The 20,376-nt window shown below is 39.5% G+C and overlaps 1 protein-coding gene across 3 annotated transcripts in view; it reads left to right on the forward strand.

Moving 5' to 3' along the window:
- Positions 1–20,376, forward strand: part of SLC44A1 (solute carrier family 44 member 1) — a 200,813-nt gene that overhangs the window by 66,909 nt on the left and 113,528 nt on the right. The window lies entirely within an intron of this gene.

Below are 20,376 nucleotides of genomic sequence, written 5' to 3' on the forward strand. Positions count from 1 at the left end.
ACTCAGGAAATAACATAATATTTTTTCTTCCTAAGATTGTACTTGATGGGAGAGAGAGGGATGGTAATGGATTTTGAAACATTAAAAGTATAATGAAACATTTTGTGATGCATCATTTATAAGTACAGTACGCATAAATTTCCAATTTTATAAAAGATACATTTTCTTTGTCAGACTTTAAAATTTGTTTTGAGTTCTCAAGCTTCATCTTTTGAATGTCTTGAAATTCCTTAATTGTCTTTTTTCTTCGGAGGAGCTATGACTTCATTTTTAATGTCTGTGAGGGAAATGTATTTCATGAAACATATTTTAGGTATGATGTCAGTATATTTGTCCACACGGTATATTTATGCCCTACTTGATTAGACAGGTCTAATAAATAAAGACAGATCTTCAGAATTAACCAAACTAATTTTAAAGTAATGGGTTATCCAATTCAATTAATGAACTTTATAGGAAAAGGCTAAGCAGTAGAAACATTTTTTTAGGCTATAGTTGTCTTAAGAAACATTTTCCAGGATGTGATAACTATTTTTATTATTAGATAAATCTGTTTGTTAAGTTATGGCCACTACCAGCAAATAGAAGATTAATTTGATAATTTCACAAACCTGAAGAGACCCAAATAGTTAGTAATATCTCAAAGATAGTTCCCCATTGGATGAAGGAATAATGCTATTCAAATAAATAAAATTTTAAATAATAATAATAAATATTTGTCTAGCATGCCATAGTTGGCAAGCATATGATACCATGCTGTGAGGTAGGTGTAGCAGAGGCTTAGAGAGATTGAAATGATTTTCTCAAAAGTCTGGTTGGTCAGTGGAATATCAAACGCAGACCATGAGCTTTTCCCCTGATAAAGCACCTGCATCCCTTGACAGAAGTAAAAACTGGACTCACGGAGAGTAATTTGGAGGATTTTCATTTATCCTATTTTTTGATTGCCTCATAAAATTAACACAGATTTTAAGCCTTGTATTCTTGTAACAAGATAGCCCATATATATATATATGTATATATGTATATATATATGTATATATACATATATACATATATATATATATAACTTTTTATTTTGAAATAATTTTAGACCCATAGAAGTTGGAAAAATAGTACAGAATTCTACATCTTTTTTTTGTAGGTAGTGTTTTTTGCTGTCAAATACTGTTTGACTCGTTTTTTTTTTTTTTTTTTTTTTTTTTTTTTTTAATGATTGTTTTTGAAAGAGAGAGTGCAAGCAGGGGAGGGGTAGAGAAAGAGGGAGACACAGAATCGGAAGCAGGCTCCAGGCTCTGAGCTGTCAGCACAGAGCCCAACATGGGGCTCAAACCCACAAACTGTGAGATCATGACCTGAGCTGAAGTCAGATGCTTAACTGGCTGAGCCACCTGGGTGCCCCATGTTTGACTCTTTAACACTGTTCACATGTACCAACCATAAAATACCACTATTTAGATAATTTAGGAGGTTGGAAAAGGGCTCTCTTCCCTCAGGTCTGCTGCTCATATGAGGTCATACTCATGTATATGGCTTCTTTTGTAACTTGCTGATGGTTCCAAGCTTATTCTCACCATAAGGTTTGTGTAAATGTCACTCTTCACATTAACCTTGTGGAGGTTCATTTGGTCGATTTTTAATTTATATATACACACACACATACACACATATATGTGTGTATGTGTGTGTGTGTGTGTGTATTTTGGCCTCTCACAAAGAAAGCCTGCTTTTTATTCCAAAAAATGATTACTTTTCCCTGAGTGCTTAGCAGAGCTGGGAACCATTCATGGATAGCTGTAGGGGAAATAGTTTCCCGAGTATAGCTACACTTTAATTCGTGTGTACATGTTTATTTATTTTTGATCTCTCCTTGTTCTTCTCTGCATATAAACATTTTAGTACCGACCCATCTAAGTATTTCTACCTATAAATGGTATATATATTATTTAATGAACAATACGTTTTGAACGTGTCTTTCTCAGGTAAGTCTATACTGTTTGGGTTTGAAAGAAGACACAGTGCCTTTGTGTTTGTTACCTTTATGCCATCCTCTTTTTCCTGCCACATGCATTAGTTTCCTCCTATATCATTTCCTGATATATCTTTGTCTTCATTATGAATACTAGGCCCTACTATAGCTATACATTTTTTTAAACCTGTTTTATCTGCTACTACCTCAACTTGACCTGGATCACTATTTTCTTCGGTTTCTTATCCTCGGTCCCTAGTACCTGATACTTATTAGGACCTACCTCCATACATATTTGTTGAATAGGTTAAAAATCTTGAATACAGGGGTGCCTGGGTGGCTCAGTCAGTTAAGCATGTGACTCTTGATTTTCGCTCAGGCCATGATCCCAGGGTCATGGGATCCAACCCCATGTTGGGCTCTGTGCTGGGCATGGAGACTGTTTCAGATTCTTTCTATTCCTTTCCCTCTCTACACCCCCTCTAAAAAAACAAATTAATTAATTAATTAACTAATTTTGTAAAAAAAGAAAAATCTTGAATACAACTAACTCTTTCTTGCCTTCATGAGTATTATTTCCTCTGTCAAGAAGAAAACTTTCTCCCATTCTTCACGTGGCTAAATTCTACTCACCCTTCAGCTCTCAATATAAATGTTATTTCCCAGGTGGCACCTGGGTGGTTAAGTCGGTTGAGTGTTCAACCTTACTTAGCTCAGGTCATGATCTCACAGTTCATCAGTTTGAGCCCCACATCGGTTTTGCTGCTGTTGGCACAGAGCCTGCTGTGGATCCTCTGTCACCCCCTCTCTCTGCTCCTCGCCTGCTTGTGCTCTCTCCTTCAAAAATGAATAAACATTATAAAAATAAATAAATGTTATTTCCCAGAAGGGTCTTTTCTGATCTCACAAATTTTTTTTTTAAATATTTATTTATTTTTGAGACAGAGAGAGACAGAGCATTGAACAGGGGAGGGGCAGAGAGAGAGGGAGACACAGAATCTGAAACGGGCTCCAGGCTCTGAGCTGTCAGCACAGAGCCCGACGCGGGGCTCGAACTCGTGGACTGTGAGATCATGACCCGAGCCGAAGTCAGCCGCTTAACCGACTGAGCCACCCAGGCGCCCCAACAAATTATTTTTTTTTAATATTTACTTTTGAGAGAGAGAAAGACAGAGAGACAGAGCGCAAGGGGGGAGGGGCAGAGAGAGAGGGAGACACAGAATCCGAAGCAGGCTCCAGGCTCCGAGCTGTCAGCACAGAGCCTGACACAGGGATTGAACCCACGAACTGTGAGATCATGACCTGAGCTGAAGTCGGACGCTTAACTGACTGAGCCACACAGGCGCCCCTGATCTCACACTTTAAATCAAGTGTTTAAAAATGCTCTCTCTTCTGGTGCCCAGTTGGCTCAGTCAGTAGAGCCTGCAACTCTTGATCTCAGGGTTGTGAGTTCAAGCCACATGTTGGGTGTAGAGTTTACATACGTACATAAATACATAATCTCTCATTGTATCCTATAAACTTTTGCACTTATTTGTTAAATGTTTGGCTCTTCTAAGTTCCCTGAAAGCAGAAGTGAGGTATGTTTTGTTCATTACTATATCCTCAGTATTTGGAATGTAATAGGCACTTAATTAAATGTGTTTGAATGGGTAAAAAAATATATACATTTTTTTCTTAAAATATTCTTTAAGAAGTGAATTATCAAGTCTAAGAATCTGAATATTTTAAGATTGTTAATAAATATTGCTGATGAATATGGCTTTCCATAAAAAGGCTATTCCATTTACATTCCCACCAACAATGTCTGAGATTGCTTTATCTTTGCTAGTATTACTAGTTTATATTTTTCACTAATTTGGTTAACCAAAAAATGGTGTTGTATAGTTTTAATTTGCAGGTCTTTGGTTATTCATCAGCATGAGCCTTTTTCCTCCACACATTTGCTGGCCTCAGGACAACTGTTGTGCTGGCATTATCTATTCTTGGTCTTCTAATCTCTAATCTTCTCCATCCTTTATACTGTGATAGGATTAAGTTCTTTAAAACACTTTTTATGGTCATTTCCCTGCTCAAGAGCCTTTCGTTTAGTGTTGATGCCTATAGTATCGTAAATGAGCCCACTCAACACCTGCCATTCCAGGCTTCCCATGATCTAGATAGACCCTTTGTACCTATTCAGTCCTCTCCCACTGCTTCTCCGTGTAGTAGTAGTCTTGTCCAGGATATTCATTCTGTCTGTGTGCTGTCCGCTCTACCGCTCAGCTGCCAACCGAAGTTCTTGAAAGATGTAAGGGCTGGGGGGTCTCATAACTAACCTCTTCATGATGTATTTCAAAACAGACTTTATCCCATAGCGATCTTTTATTACCTGAACTTTCCTGTCTCAAGTTTGTTTTTCTCTTGTCTTGAAGTTCTTCTTCAATTATATTGTGTGTTTCTTCTGCCTGCATTAATTATAATTTGCTAGGTAACAATATTGCATAAACTTAGTGGCTTAAAGCAAGACACATTTAGAATCTCAGAGTTTCCGTGGGTCAGGAATCTGGGTATGGCTTAGCTGGATCTCTTGCTTCAGAGGATCTCACAGGACTGCAATCGAGGTTTTGGTCAGGGCTGGGACTCTGCTTGGGAGCTCCCTTTCCAAGCTCATGTAGTTGTTGGCAGCACTCGGTCTTTCAAGATAGTTAGACTGAGAGCCTTAGCTCTTTATGGCTGTCAGCCCAGGGCCACCCTTGGTGCATGCTATATGGGCCACTCTGCACGGCGGCTTACTTCAAAGCCAGAGAGGGAAAGCATCAATAGAGAGAGTCTGCTAGCAAGATGAAAGTTAGATTTCATGTAATATAATTATAGAAGTGATGTCCTTTTACCTTTGCCATATTCTACATGTTAGAAGCAAGTCCCAAGTCCCACCCAAACTCAAGGGGAGGGAATAATTGGAGCATCTTAGAGTCTTCTGGCACCCTGCCCAACTCTGTCTCTCTCGAGTGCCATGTTTAGCTCCCAGATTTAAATACCCAAGAGTTATTCCATAGTAGCTTATTGAATTGAAATAGTAGAGGAAGGAAGAAAGTTAGAAGAGAAATGGGAAAGGGAATGCCTTTGACCTGTTCTAACCAGAAAATTTAAGATGCCAAGATGACTGTAAGAATTCCACTAGTAGTAAAGAAAAGGCAGTATTGTATTGCCTTACCATTCTTATTGTAATGTGTTCTTTTTCTCCAAATAATATTTTTGACCTGACGATGTATTTACTGCAGTAATAAGGATGTATAGGAAAATGGTAGACAGTGTTTTATGAGATACAAGAAGGCCCCAACTTCAAATGGATTATGTTCCCAAAGTTCACTTTTAAGTTGGTTGTTTGAGATGTGTACAACTTTTCTGCGTAGAAACAATGCTATCAATAAGGTTTTGAGCCTGGGTTAACTCAGGAAAGTTCATTTATCTTAGAACCACATAGCATCAGAGATGAAAGACTTCTTTAAGATTATCTGGTGTGTAACCTCCTTAAAGTACCCCATCAAACATTGGTGAGTGCCAACTAAGGCTCAGAGAGGAAAATGACTTGTTTTGTAGCTGAGCTATTATTATAGCTGAGGTGCTAGAGAACGTGGGTAAGGCTTATGGTCTTTCTTTTTTTTCGGTTGTGGGGAGAGGGATAGTAATAATATATTTTGAACTCTGATCGACAATTCCAAAAACATCTCTTCCGCCACATTCTACATTGCCTACCATTTTCAAAACCATAAAGCTAGCTTTACAGTGTATGTGCCAATTTTTAGACAGAGAATTATTATTATTATAGAAATTGTTCCCAAAGGGGAAGCCCCTTTGAATAGAGCAGGGCTGTTTCTAGTTCTAAGATACAGGATTCATGGATGTGGGAACTGTAGTAGGACAAAACCTCTAGCTCTCTTGGCCCCTGGGGAGATGATTGGATGAGGGGAGGTATTGTGTTTCCTCCATGGATGTTACCTTGTCCTGGGTGTCTGGGACGGAAGAGGCTATGGTAAGGTGCCTGTGACTCTTAGCACGCATAGGTTATTGTAAAGCTAGGTTCACGTATGTAGGGAACTGCTTTAATCTTTTTTATATAGGTATTATATCATTATTAGAAATTTTTTCTCCATTCTGCAAACAACCCTAACAGAGTTTAGCAACTCTTTCTTTGTAACTCTTAAGTAATTTTCGCAGTCAGATAAGTGAGATATATCTCACTTATCAATATTGATTTTTCCATAGAGGTTCCAAAGATATATTTTTTGCACATATCTAACTTTCTTCTTTATCTTTTTATCTTTCCTCTGAGGAAGCCATTTAAAGCCCCAATCGCTGATAAAGGCTCTTTGACCGTAAAATGTCTCTCTGATTTCAGATAATCAGTATTAACAGGATATGCGGGAAGTAGAGGTCTGAGGAGGTTGATGGCATACATTTGTAAGTAAAATCTATAGGGGGCATTTTATTTGAGACCTTTTTCAATTACCTTTGTAACCTGTGGCAGAGTATCTAGCGTGAGTTTTACTTCTTTCCTTTAACTGTCTCGTTCCCCAGAAATCCACAGTATAGAAGGTTTGTGCTGGAAGGGCCCTGGAGATCACGGAGCCCCTTTATTTTACAGGTGAAGAGACTGGGGTCTAGGAAACGTCAGTGGCTTGATGAAACAGTAGCATTAGGACTACCACCCCACTCTTCATGCCCTTGTGCTCTTTGTATTATATAGTGGTAAGTTCCTGTGATTCCATTACCACCCCCCACCCCCACCCCACGCACTTTTCACTTTTGGGGCATCTCCCTCTGGATTTTTAAAGATGAAAGACCTTTAGTAGAACATGCAGAGAAGAAGGGGCAGGTTACATAAATCAGTAAAGTCATAACTAAAAAAACTTTGAAACCTGTATAATCTATGAAGGCTTTGAATAATTTGAAGGCAGTTTTCTCTGTTTTTCTCTCAGGTAAAGAACAGACATTTTAATGATTACGTCATTCTTATTTCACATTTGGGCATTTCTACCATTTGTGTGTGATTGATTGATTTTTATATTTTAGAGAGAGAGAGAGAGAGAGAACAGAGAAAAGGGGCAGAGGGAGAGAGATTAAGAATTTTAAGCAGGCTCCACGGTCAGTGCAGAACCCAACATGGGGCCCCATCCCACGACCCTGGGATCATGACCTGAGCCAAAATCAGGAGTTGGACGCTCAACTGACTGAGCCACCCAGGCCCCCCAGTTTGTGTGTTTTAAATACTTACTGGAAGATATGTAACTTAAACTGATAATGTTACTTTTTATTTAGTTGATTGTTTAATAGACAATAGTCTTCTTTTAAAGACACTCTATGTTTAAGATCTCTGTGTGGATACATCATTGGCCCCTGATTACCTTCCCTAAAGCTCAGGGCTCTATAGGTTCAGTGTCTGATTCAGTCTACTCCATGACACTTATAAAGGCTTATTTGGGGGTTGGTAGTGATACGGTAGAATTTAGAGAATGTGTTTACTCTTTAAACTACCCATAACAAGATTGCCCAGTTTCCTGGGCCTGCACCATGCTGTATACCCATCTATTTTAGGAAGAACATTTTTCTGTAATTAGTTAATATGTAAAACATGCCTTTTTTGAATACCTTTTAAGGAGTTATGAAATCTTGTTGACCATGCATACCTGTCCCTTTTTGAACAAGAAAAAGAACTGAAAAAGTAAAGTTAAAATTACTTGCCTTAAGGATCCTTTAATCAGCCAAGTACAGTTAGTTCTTCATGTTTATGGACCTAGGACTTCTGTCTCGTCTTCCTGATGACTTAAATTACTGTTTACTGAATGTCTATCATTCACCATTCTTTTTTTTTTTAATTTTTTTATGTTTGTTTATTTTTTTTAATTTAAGAACATTTTTTAAATGTTTATTTATTAAGAGAGAGACAGAGTGTGAGAGAGGGAGGGGCAGAGAGGGAGACACAGAATCTGTAGCAGGCTGCAGGCTCCCAGCTGTCAGCACAGAGCCTGACGTGTGGGGCTCGGACTCAGAGACCGTGAGATCATGACCTGAGCTGAAGTCAGATGCTCAACCAACTGAGCCACCGGGTGCCCCATATGTTTGTTTATTTTTGAGAGAGAGAGAGAGAGAGAGACAGAGAGAGACAGAGTATGAGTGGGGGAGAGGTAGAGAGAGAGGGAGATACAGAATGGGAAGCAGGCTCCAGGCTCTGAGCTGTCAGCACAGAGATCAATGCAGGGCTTGATCTAACGAACTGTGAGATCATGACCTGAGCCAAAGTCAGACGCTTAACCAACTGAGCCACCCAGGCACCCCTGTCCTTCACCATTCTTGAAAATTCTGTTTATTATTTTATTTAGTTCTCAGCAAACACTTATTGACAGTCTGTGTGCTAGAAACCTCTATTAGGAATAATAAAATAGGAGGCAACCTAAATGGCTGAAAAAAGAGGTTTGGTTAAACTCATCTATTCATGCATTACATTTCTTGGCCATATTCTTTGGGTTAGGCTTTGGAGATTTAGTCTTGAGGAAAAGAGGCACACTCTTTTATCTCATGGAAGTTATAATCTAATGGAGAAAACAGAACTTAATAAACTCATCATATGATCACAAGAGTTATTACAGCTGTTGAAAGTGTTATGAAGGCAGAGGTGTGGGGCATGAGAGAGGTTGTAATAGGAGGACCTGGCCTAGTCTGAGGTACTACAGAATGGAAAAATTATGGTGTAGAATCCTGTCCATTGACATGGAATAGCCACATAATGTTATTAAGGGAGAATGTTACAGAACAGCATATATAGTATGATTTTATTTGTATGTATAAAAATATGCAAGTATACAGGAAAGTATAGAATGGCATGAAAATGTTAACATGTGGTTAACTGTTAAATTGTGGATGGTTTCAGGGTGCCCGGCTGCCTCAGTCAGTAAAGGACACAACTCTTGATGTCTCGGTTTTGAGTTCAAGCCCCACATTGGGTGGAGAGATTACTTAAAAAAAATGTGGGTGGTTTTAATTTTCTTTTATACTTGGTCCCTTAATTTTTCATTAATCTATATATATCATTTGCATAATGAAAATGGAATAAAAGGCATTCATAATCTCTGTCCTTGAAGAGCTTGCATTTTAGTGGGAAGACGGAATATACAGTGCAATGTGGGACATCCTAGAAGTATTATGTATTGGAAACTCAGTGACTCCAGTTTCCTAGGTTCCTAACTGCAGACTGGTGGGGACAGAAAAATAAGGCAAGTTGATGGTGGCACTGGAACCACCACTATATTAGTTTCTACTGTTGCTGTAAAAAATTGCCACAAACTTTAGTGTCTTAAAACAACAAAGTTGGGGGCGCCTGGGTGGCGCAGTCGGTTAAGCGTCCGACTTCAGCCAGGTCACGATCTCGCGGTCCGTGAGTTCGAGCCCCGCGTCAGGCTCTGGGCTGATGGCTCGGAGCCTGGAGCCTGTTTCCGATTCTGTGTCTCCCTCTCTCTCTGCCCCTCACCTGTTCATGCTCTGTCTCTCTCTGTCCCAAAAAAAAAAAAAAAAAAAATTAATTAAAAACGTTGAAAAAAAAATTTAAAAAAATAAAAATAAAAAAACAACAAAGTTGTCTGTAAATCAGAAATCTGTGCACAGCATGGCTCAGCTGGTTCCCTGTTCCAGGTTTCACAAGGGTGAAATCAGTGTCAGCAGGGCTGTGTTCCCTTCTGGAGGCTCTGGGGAATGAATTTTCTTCCCAGCTCATTCAGGCTGTTGGCAGAATTTAGTTCCATGGGGTTGCCAGACTGAGGTCCCATTTGCTTGGTGTCCACAAGGGGTCATTCTCAGTTTCTAGAGGCAGCCCATATATCGTATAGCCTATATTCTGTGGCTCATGATCCATTTCCTTTAGCAACCGTGGATCAGATACTTCTCATGCCTCAGTCTCTCTAACTTTGCCTTCTTCAGGGTAGCATCTTGGTCTAGATTGTCTATGTGGGTGGAAGAATCACTCAGCCAATGACTGGGGGTTCGGGGACAGAGTCATTTTAAGTGGGGTTTTAGAGCTTTAGGTGGGTTGGAGATTCAGAGCAGGACTTGCATTCTAGCGGGGGAAAATCATACACAGTGGTGATGAAGGCTTCTTGGACCGAGCGGTAGCTCAAGAGCCTATCACTAGTGAATTCCAATTAGAATACCAAACTTGGTTCTCATTGGCTGAAGAATATTGTGGGCTGAGTCTACAGGTTGGAGTTCTGTAGGTCAGGCTGAAGCTGGGTGAACACTGGCACCCACAGTAAAGATCTCCTAACTCTGTCTTGTGGAGATATAGAGGCTTAGGAAGGGAGAGATAGTGCATTTTATCCCTCATGCCAATGCTTGAGTTTTACAGTTTTCAGAATATTCTTGAGAGCAGCTCAGTAGATCACCTATCTCTAAGTTTGAACAAATGGAGATACTTGAAGCCTTTGATGGATTTGGCTTTGCTTTGAGGGAAAGCACTGTCCTCTTTGCCTCTTGTCAAAGTCTCTGATTCTAACATTAACCGACCACCTCACCTAGTTTGGCTCAGCATGAAAAAGAACAGCCTGGATAGATACTTAACTTGAACTTGCATTTGAGCACTCACTTTGCCACACATTTATAAGCATTGGAAACAGTAACATTTATGATGTTCTAAATAGAAACTTATTGTATTATTTATGCAGTTTTTTCTAAACTTTATTTTTCTCTCATGGAAAATGTTAGAATTTGTAAAAATGAGGGGCACCTGGGTAGCTCAGTCGGTAAAGCATCAGACTCTTGATTTAGGCTCACCTCATGATCTCACAGTTCGTGAGTTTGAGCCCTGCGTTGGGATCTGTGCTGACAGTTGAAGCCTGCTTGGGATTCTTTCTCCCTCTCTCTCTGCCCCTCCTCCACTTGCCTGCTATCTTGCTCTCAAAATAAATAAAAATAAATTTTAAAAAAGTTGTGAAAATGATAGGTATATTTTCCGAAGGCAAATTTATGGAGGCATCTTTGGAAAAAATTTTTTGTCCTATTTTGTGACCATACTACTCCTTAACCTGAATTGTAAAACTTTTTACAAAGGTAACATCTGTGTTTCTAGTATAATTCTACCTCTAGGGTACTACTTGCTATGGATAATACCACTAGCAATTTGAAAGAGGAGATTCAATTACATACCTTAGAAAAATGTTGGAGTTGAAAGTTGAAATGTTTTGCAGATTCTAAGTAGGGAAGTAAAAACCACCTAGGGGGTGCCTAGGTGTCTCCTCTGACTTTTGATTTCAGCTCAGGTCATGATCTCAGGGTTTGTGAGATTGAGCCCCACGTTGGGCTCTGCACTGACAGCATGGAGCCTGCTTGGGATTCTCTCTCTCTTTCTCTCTCTCTCTCTCTGTCTCTCTCTCTGTCTCTTTCTCTTTCTCTCTCTCTGCCCCTCCACCACTCATGCTGTCTCCCTCTCTCCCCCTCTCTCTTTCTCTCTCTCGTAAAATAAATAATAAACTTAAAAAAGCCACTTAGAATTATATGACATGTATTCACTGAGGCAAGGATGGGATGGTTGGTTTTTGTCTGTGTTACCTTCTTGGGTGTGTGCTCTGTCATTTAAGTTAAATAGCTGATTATACGTCCTCAACCCAGACTTTCACTACTTGGGTTGGTTCCAGGTTAACCAGGCAGCTGTAAAGATTCTGAAAAGCTTTTGTAACTGCATGTAAGCTCATAGATATGACCTTTGTAATATGCTTAGGTAATTATTAACCACTTCAACTGTGAATTTTAAAGCCATTTGCTTGCCATCTATTTATTCATCTGCATGTGAGTGTTGAGGGCAACTAAGAAGTTGGGGGGGGTACACAGTCCACACATGACTACCCTCACCTCCTGACACTAATTGCAAGTGTAGGTCTCTAAGATGACCCTTACTTCTGACACCAGTTGCAAGTTCAAGGGTCCACAAGACCACCTTTACGAAGCCTCACAGAACTCACTGAAATCTGTTATACTCACAGCTTTGGTTTATTTGAGGGAAGGGCTGCAGATTAAAATCAGCCAATGGAAGAAGTACAAAGGGCAGACTGTTCATTGTTTTCTCCCTCCTACGGAGTCAGGGCATTTACTTACCTGACACTGGTATGTGACATACACATGACACATTGCCAACTGACAAGCTCACCCATGTCCCAGTATTCAGGGTTTTCATTGGGTTGGCTAAGTGATTTCAGCTCAGGCTAAGTGATTTCTAGCAGTTGGTGAGCTCGAGCTCTGTGTCAGGCTCTATACTGACAGCCCAGGGCCTGCTTGGGATTCTCTCTCTCTCTCTCTCTCTCTGCCCCTCCCCCACTCTCAAAAGTAAATAAATTAAAATTACAAAAAACATTATATTGTGAATAACACTACTTTGGAAGTCTGTGCACATGATACTATATGGATATGTATTTCCTTACTCTTAGATAGGTACCTGGGATTGGGATTGCTGAGTCATGTGGCGAAAATGTGTTTAACGTTATAAGAAATTGCAGAACTGTTTTGCAAAGGGGCTGTACCATTTTATATTCCCATTATAGCTGGCACACAAGGATGCCAGAGCACCTAGTTCCAGGGGTCCCAGACAGACTGGGTTCAGATGGTCTAGTGTTCATTGTAGTTTTAATTTGTATGTTTTAGTGAGCAGTGATGGTGAGCATCTTTTTATAAAATACTGGTTAACCATCCGTAGATCTTCTTGTGTGAAGTGTTTGTTCAAATCTTTTGTTGCACATTTTTGGACACATTTGTTTGTTTTAAAAAGCTTTGAGAGTTCCTTATTCTCTTTACTAGACACACTTTGTTAAGTATATCTTTTGCAAATATTTCTCTAATTTGTGGTTTGCCTTTTTGTTTTCTTAATGGTAACTTTTGACAAGCAAGTTTTTAATTTTGATGGAGTCTGATTTATCCATTAGATACATTTAAAAAAACACGCACACAAAAATGTATCTTTTCAATGGCTCATGTTTTTTTGTATCAGAAATCACTGGTATAGCCCAAAGAGTCATAAAGCTTTGTTTCTGTGTTTTTGCAGCTGGGGCACAGGGCTCCGGGGGTTCCCAAACAGACCAGGTTTGGCCACTCACCCCTGACAAAAATCCAAAGATAGAGAGGCAAGCAGTGGTGAAAAAGAAAGGAATTTATTTCTGTGAGGCCAACACCCAGAAGACAGCCGACTAATGTCTCAAAGACTGTCTCCAAAGTGCTGAAAATACTTCCAGGTTTATATAAGGAAAATGTAGGACAAAGGTGGGTGGGTACACGCAGGTGGGCAGTAAAGGTTGGGTTGATCGTTGTCTTGGGGTCAATCACATGGAGTCACGCTGGCTCAGGGCTGGCTTGAGGGGGTAGTGTCAGTTCCCATCACAGAGATGCTTTGCCTGCAGGGTCTTTTGCCTGAGCTAAGAGATAAGCTGGAAAGAACTTAATCAATTAGAAAGTACAGACTGAGGTCATAATGAAGGTAGCTGAAGTCCTCTTTCATTTTCCTCTATAAGTTTTGTATTTAGCTCTTATGTTTATGCCTATGATCCATTTTGATTTAATATTTGCATATGGTGTAAAGAGGTCAAGGTTTGTCTTTTTTCCCCCTACAAAAGTCCAGTTATTCCAGCTTCATTTATTGAAAAGATTGCCTTCCCTGTTGAATAACCTTGACACCTAAGAAGATTTTAAGTCTGAGGACATGAAAGGAAACTGATGGAGTTTCTGGTCGTGGCAGATACCAGTATTATGGAAAAAATTAGTTTATTTCAAGTTAAAATCAGGATATCACCCTTTTTTATAACACTGTTTTAAATAACTAGTTGTAACAAGTTATATGAAAGAGATCAATGGAATGCGTGTAGGTCAGTAGAGATAAAAATAATACTATTTGCCTATGACAGGTGACTAACCTGAATGTTTAGCAGACTCAACAAAAACATATCTTGAAATGAGATGCTTAAATCCTGGGTTATGAAGTACACCCTAACTCAATTCAGTCATTTATTTTATCACTAGACAAAATATAATGAAAAACATAATACTTGTTTTATTAAAAAAAATAGAATCAGGGGCGCCTGGGTGGCTCGGTCGGTTAAGCGTCCGACTTCGGCTCAGGTCATGATCTCACGGTCCGTGAGTTCGAGCCCCGCGTCGGGCTCTGTGCTGACAGCTCAGAGCCTGGAGCCTGTTTCGGATTCTGTGTCTCCCTCTCTCTCTGCTCCTCCCCTGTTCATGCTCTGTCTCTCTCTGTCTCAAAAAAATAAATAAACATTAAAAAAAATTTTTTTTAATTAAAAAAAATAGAATCAAACAAGATACAGGGCCTAATACAGAGAATTATAATACTTTAATAGAATGAAAAGAAAACAAATAATAAGAATATATTCTACTCCTGGCTGAATAGTCTTAATATAATAAAGATGACAATACTAACAAAGTGAATTTATAGACTTAATACAATACAGTTAAGATCCTGATAGGATGGTGAATTGAACTTGATTGATAGTATAAATCACAGAATAAAGGAGCAGGAAAGAACTTCAGGGGGGAACATTTTTAAAAATTATTCTTGTTCACAAAATAACTTGAGAGGATTAGAATTAGGTGCATCTGTTGTAAATTAAATGGGGATAAAAGATCAGGAGCCATACAATGGAAGTTAAGAGATTAGACCAGAAATCTAGGCTAGGTGTAGTTACTGAAGTTAAGTAGCAAATTAATTGTGAACTTTCTGGCTTTGAAGGTAGAAAGGGAAACTTGTGGGTTTCACCAGAGTTTGCATATCTAAAGGCCGCTAAGCTGGCACTGTACATCACTTAAGTGGGCTGGGAGTAAGACTCTAGGGAATGTTGGGCACTTTGAACTTGATATGTGTGTGCCCAATAAAAGGATAGCTTCTACTTGGTTCTGTCTGATTTTTGGCATGTGGGTAGATGGCCCAGTGATGCTCATTTTTCAAAAGAAGCCAGAAATCTATTGGTGGAAGGAGAGTAGGGGAGGACACAGGACTTATCGCCTTAGTCTGTTCAGGCTGTTATCACAAACTATCACAGACTGAGAGGGTTAGAAACAACAGAAACATAATTCTCTTACTTCTGGAGATTGGAAGTCTAAGGTCCACACCAGAATGTCACATTCTCATGAGGGCCCTCTTTCTGGTTCATTGCTAGCACCTTTTCACTGTGCTCTCATATGGTGGAAGGGGATAGGGATCTCTTTGGAACCTCTTTTATAAGGGCACTAGCCCTACCCATGGAGGCTCCACCCTTATGACCTAATCACCTCTCAAAGGCTCCTAATACCATCACCTTTGGAAGTTAGGATTCAACATATGAATGTGGGGGGGGGGGGCAACATTCTGACCTTAGTACCTTATTGATCTTCTGATCTTTAAATATTGGCAATTAGTGTATTGACCAAACAAAACAGGTAGAGAGGAAAGGCTACTCATTGTCTAATTAATGATTGTGTCGTTTAGAGGGGAACAAGAAGGAGTTTTACTATTCAAAACCAACACTTACCTCCAAAGCATATTAATAAGACTACCTGGATGCATGTTAGTAACAGTGATGGAAGAAACAAAATAGAAATATCAGAAATAGGGGCGCCTGGGTGGCTCAGTCAGTTGAGCGTCCGACTTCGGCTCAGGTCATGATCTCACGGTCCGTGAGTTCGAGCCCCGTGTCGGGCTCTGTGCTGACAGCTCAGAGCCTGGAGCCTGCTTCCGATTCTGTGTCTCCCTCTCTCTCTGCCCCTCCCCCATTCATGCTCTGTCTCTCTTTGTCTCAAAAATAAATAAACATTAAAAAAAGAATTTTAAAAAGGAAATATCAGAAATAAACTGATAGTAGTGTATGAGAAAATAAGTAAAATAAAAACTAATACCATCAGTGTTTAACAAAAGACATTGTTGAATGATAATATGAAGGAACTACATCGAAAACTGTTTTAATCCCATACCATGCAAAATAAATTTTAGATGAGTTAAATATCTTAAAACAAATATTATACTTTGTTATGGAGAGGAAACCATTTATACATTGTTGAAGCATTAAAGGAGCAAAGTAGTACCAAGGTGGGGATGTTTGATTGTCAAAAAATTTGAGTCTCTGATACAAAGATAAAAGCAGTGCCTTGAGAACAGTATTTATAGTTTTTCTATAATGGGTAAGATTTTTCACGTAATTGGGGATATATCCATAAGGGTAGATTCAGTAGACAGATAACCAACTGTGGTTTACATTTTTAACCAATGATGATTTGCATTAGAGAAGGTAACATTAATATGTTTGACCTAAAGATCTTCATTTGTAAAATGAAGATAATAGCAGTACCTACGTCCTAGGGTGTTTTTCAGGAATAAATATGATAAATGGTGTCTATTCCTGAGCACGTTGCCTAGAACCATAGATGTTAACTGCTATTTATTATAATCATCTTCATGATTATTATCTTCCAAAACAAGTTTCAAAGTTACTTACCAAAGCTTCTTGCCTTTTTAACCCAGATGGGAAAAACAGCTAATTTAGCTAACTTTACATCTGTGGAGTTTACAAAGCACTTTCACATATTCTGTCTCATTGACTCTCACTCTAGCCCTGGGAACTCTTTGAATTTCTTCTCAGTGGGGGCTTTCAGGATTTAGTCTTCCGTAGTCACAGCTTGGTTTTTGGTCATCACCCTTTACTGCTCCACCTATAAAATCAATTCAGACTAATTCAAGAATTCCCCACTCTGACCACAGCCTTCCATCTTCCCAGCTTTTGCATTCTTTGCCCACTGGAGCCGTTCGTTGACCTTTAGTCTTTTGACTCCTGTAATTTCTCTTAAGTGCTCTTTTTTCTTTACTTTCATCCTTATTTTCTCTTATAATCTTTCATACTTTTGTGATAATACCTAGTGCCTGTCCTGCCTTACTCTGTTGTTCTCAAAGATTAAAAAGAAGTCTATGGTGGGCAAAGGATTTGAATGGGCATTTCTCCAAAGAAGAGAGGCGAATGGCCAATAAGCACACGTGAAGGTGCTAAACATCATTGCATCAAGGAGATGCAAATCAAAACCACAATGAGTTACCACTTCAAATCCACTAAAATGGGTATGGTAAAAAAGACATGGTTGCAAATGTTGGCAAGGATGTGGAAAAATTGGACCCCTCATACATTGCTGGTCTGAACGTTAAATGGAGCACTTGCTATGGAGAAGTCTGACAGTTCCTCAAAATATTAAATACAGAATCACCATGCGACCTAGACATTCCATTCCTTTACCCAAGAGAAATAAAAACATGCATCCATAATAAGTCTTGTATACAAATATTCATAGCAGTGTTATTCATAATAGCTAAAAAGGGAAAACAATACAAATGTGTACCAACTGATGAATGGATAAACAAAATGTGTTATATCCATACAGTATAATATTATTCAGCCATAAAGAGGAATGAAGTATTGACACATCCTGTAACATGGACTAACCTTGAAAACATGCTAAGTGAAAGAAGTCAGTCACCAAAGGCCACATATTCTATGATACCATTTATGTAAACTGTCCAGAATAGACCAGTCTATAGACATAGAGCATATATTCCTGGTTGCCTAGGGCTAGGGGTTAGAAAGTGTGGCCAAATGGAGAGTGACTGTTAATGGGCATGAGGTTCCTTTTTAGGGTAATGAAATGTTCTAAAATTAGATTGTGGTGATGGATAAACAACTGTAAAATATGCTTAAAAACATTTAATTGAGCTGAATTGTACAAAAGTTTGAACTCTACAGTTTCCAGGTAAATTTTATGGCATGTAAATTATATCTCGATAAAGCTGTTAAACTAAAAAGAAAAATAAAGTTCTGGTCATTGACTCTTAGCACATACTATTTCTCAGCCTGAGTGCTGGAACATGTTGGTTTTGAGAATGATCCTTGTAACAGTGTAATATTGCCAATGAACTTGGGGTTGGGGTGTTATTCCAGTTCACTAAATAGAGAACTTTTCTTTCCTATAGCTCTTGTAAATTATTATTATTATTATTATTATAAGATTTTATTTTTAAATGATCTCTACACACAACATGGGACTCGAATTTATTTTTTTTTAACGTTTATTTATTTTTGAGACAGAGAGAGACAGAGCATGAACAGGGGAGGGGCAGAGAGAGAGAGAGGGAGACACAGAATCTGAAACGGGCTCCAGGCTCTGAGCTGTCAGCACAGAGCCCGACACGGGGCTCCAACTCATGGACAATGAGATCATGACCTGAGCCGAAGTCGGACACTTAACCGACTGAGCCACCCAGGTGCCCCTGGGGCTTGAATTTAAAATCCTGAGATCAAGAGTAGCATGCTCTACCGATTGAGCCAGCCAGGTGCCCTGAGTTATTTTTCTAAAAGATGATTTAGGGGCACCTGGGTGGCTTAGTAGGTTAAGTGTCCGACTCTTGGTTTCAGCTCAGGTCATGATATCACTGTTTGTGAGTTCAAGCCCCACATGGGTCTCTGTGCTGACAGTGTGGAGGCTGCTTGGGATTCTCTCTCTCTTTCTCTCTCCCTCTCTCTCTCTCTCTCTCTCTCTCTCTCTCTCTCTGTCCCTCTCTCTGTCCCTCTCCCCCCTTGTACTCTCTGTCGCTCTCTCACAAAAAAATTAACTTAAAATTTTTTTAAAAAAAGATGTTTTAATTTGCTTGTTTGTCTCAGTTTAGTATGAGGAACACAGTTTGCTGTCTGACTCTTGGTTACCATTCTGGTGATTATTTCTTCCTTATAGTCTATGTATAAGGAGAAGAAAGACAACTTAGCTAAATAGTAGAATCATTTTTTTCCCATGTCTTTTCAGTTCCATGCCTTTGTTTTGGCTCTTTGATCATCTTAGTGTTAATCTCTTTGGGGGACTTGGATAATCTGATCAAAACTGGAAGTATGAAATCTCTCTTTAGAAAACTGCATGTGAATTTGCACACCAAATTTTGCTTATGGTTTCAACAGGGACACAGATTTCACCAAAGATCAGAATCCCAACTCTGCACACTAACTTTGGTGATCACTCCTGGGGGTGAGGTTATCATTCATATGCTGATAATTCTGCCGTCTCTATCTCCTGTCCAATTTCTCTGCCAGAACATTCCAGCCAGCTGTTTAGGCTCACTCAGACACTCCACAGACACTCCAGACTCAAACTGTCTACAGTAAGAGCATGATCTTTATCTCTTCGAACTCTATTCTTCCTCCTCAGATGTAGGTCTTCTCAAACAGAACAGGAGTCCAAACCAGAATGCCCTGACCACGCTAGTCTAAACCAGATCATTCTTTTTTTTTTTTTTAATTATTTTATTATTTTGAGAAAATGAGAGAGAGAACGTCGGTGAGGGGCAGAGAGAGAGGGAGAGAGAATCCCAGGCAGGCTCTGCACCAATGGCACAGAGCCCGATGTGGGGCCCGAACCGGAAGATCATGACCTGAGCTGAAATCAAGAGTCAGATGTTTAACTGACTGAGCCACCCAGGCACCCCTTAATTTTTTCCTTATCATTCTTAATTTCTTCCTTTCTTAATTTTTTTCCCATAAATAAGCATCATGCTTAATTTCTTTCTTTCCTTCCACATAGAATCAGTCATCAGGTTTTCCTAATTGTGCCTAAATGTTTCTGAAATCTCATTTTCGTCCCCATTCTCAGCCTAGCCCAAGTCATCTTCTCTTGTAGAGATTCAGCAGCCTCCTCACCAGTCTCCTGACTTTCTCTCTTGCTTGCCTTTAAAAAATGCCCCACGTGACAAATGGTGAACCTTTAATGGCTCCCCGGTGACTTTAGGACAAACTCCAAACTTTCTGACGTCTTGGATACCACCTGTGAGGCCTGCATGATCTAGCTCCAGCTTGCCTGTCCAGCCATCTGGTTCTTCATCACCGTCCACCTCCACCATCCTGACATTCTTCATTTTCTCAATTATGCTGTGCTGTTTCTCACTTTTATGTCTTTGCATATTCTCTTCCTTCCTTGGTCCTGCCTCCTTTCCTCCACACCTTGCAAACTCTGACTCATTCTTTAGGTCCTGGCTTTAGATTTCCCTTCTTCTGGACACCTATCCATTCATGGGGCCCTTTGGATGCATTTTCTTATTCTCTTTTCTCTGCTGTAGCATTTATGCACTTTTGCAATTACCTCCCTACTCTCTGGACTATAAATGCTGGGAAGGGAGACACTTGTTTGTGTTGGTCTCATTTATCACGGCATTGCTTGTGCTTATTTAGTCCTGTACCTGGCAGAGGTATTTGATAAATTTCTGTTGAATATTTCCTTCTACCTAAAATATCGTCTTCCTTACCTTTCCTCTACCGCCTGCTCCACTTGGCAAAACCTTATACAGTTAACATCCATTTATTAACTCAACAAGTAAGTAAGGAACTCCT

This window comes from Panthera pardus, unplaced genomic scaffold, assembly GCF_024362965.1.
Source record: "Panthera pardus isolate Hobbes unplaced genomic scaffold, ASM2436296v1 HiC_scaffold_20, whole genome shotgun sequence".
Lineage (NCBI taxonomy): Eukaryota > Metazoa > Chordata > Mammalia > Carnivora > Felidae > Panthera > Panthera pardus.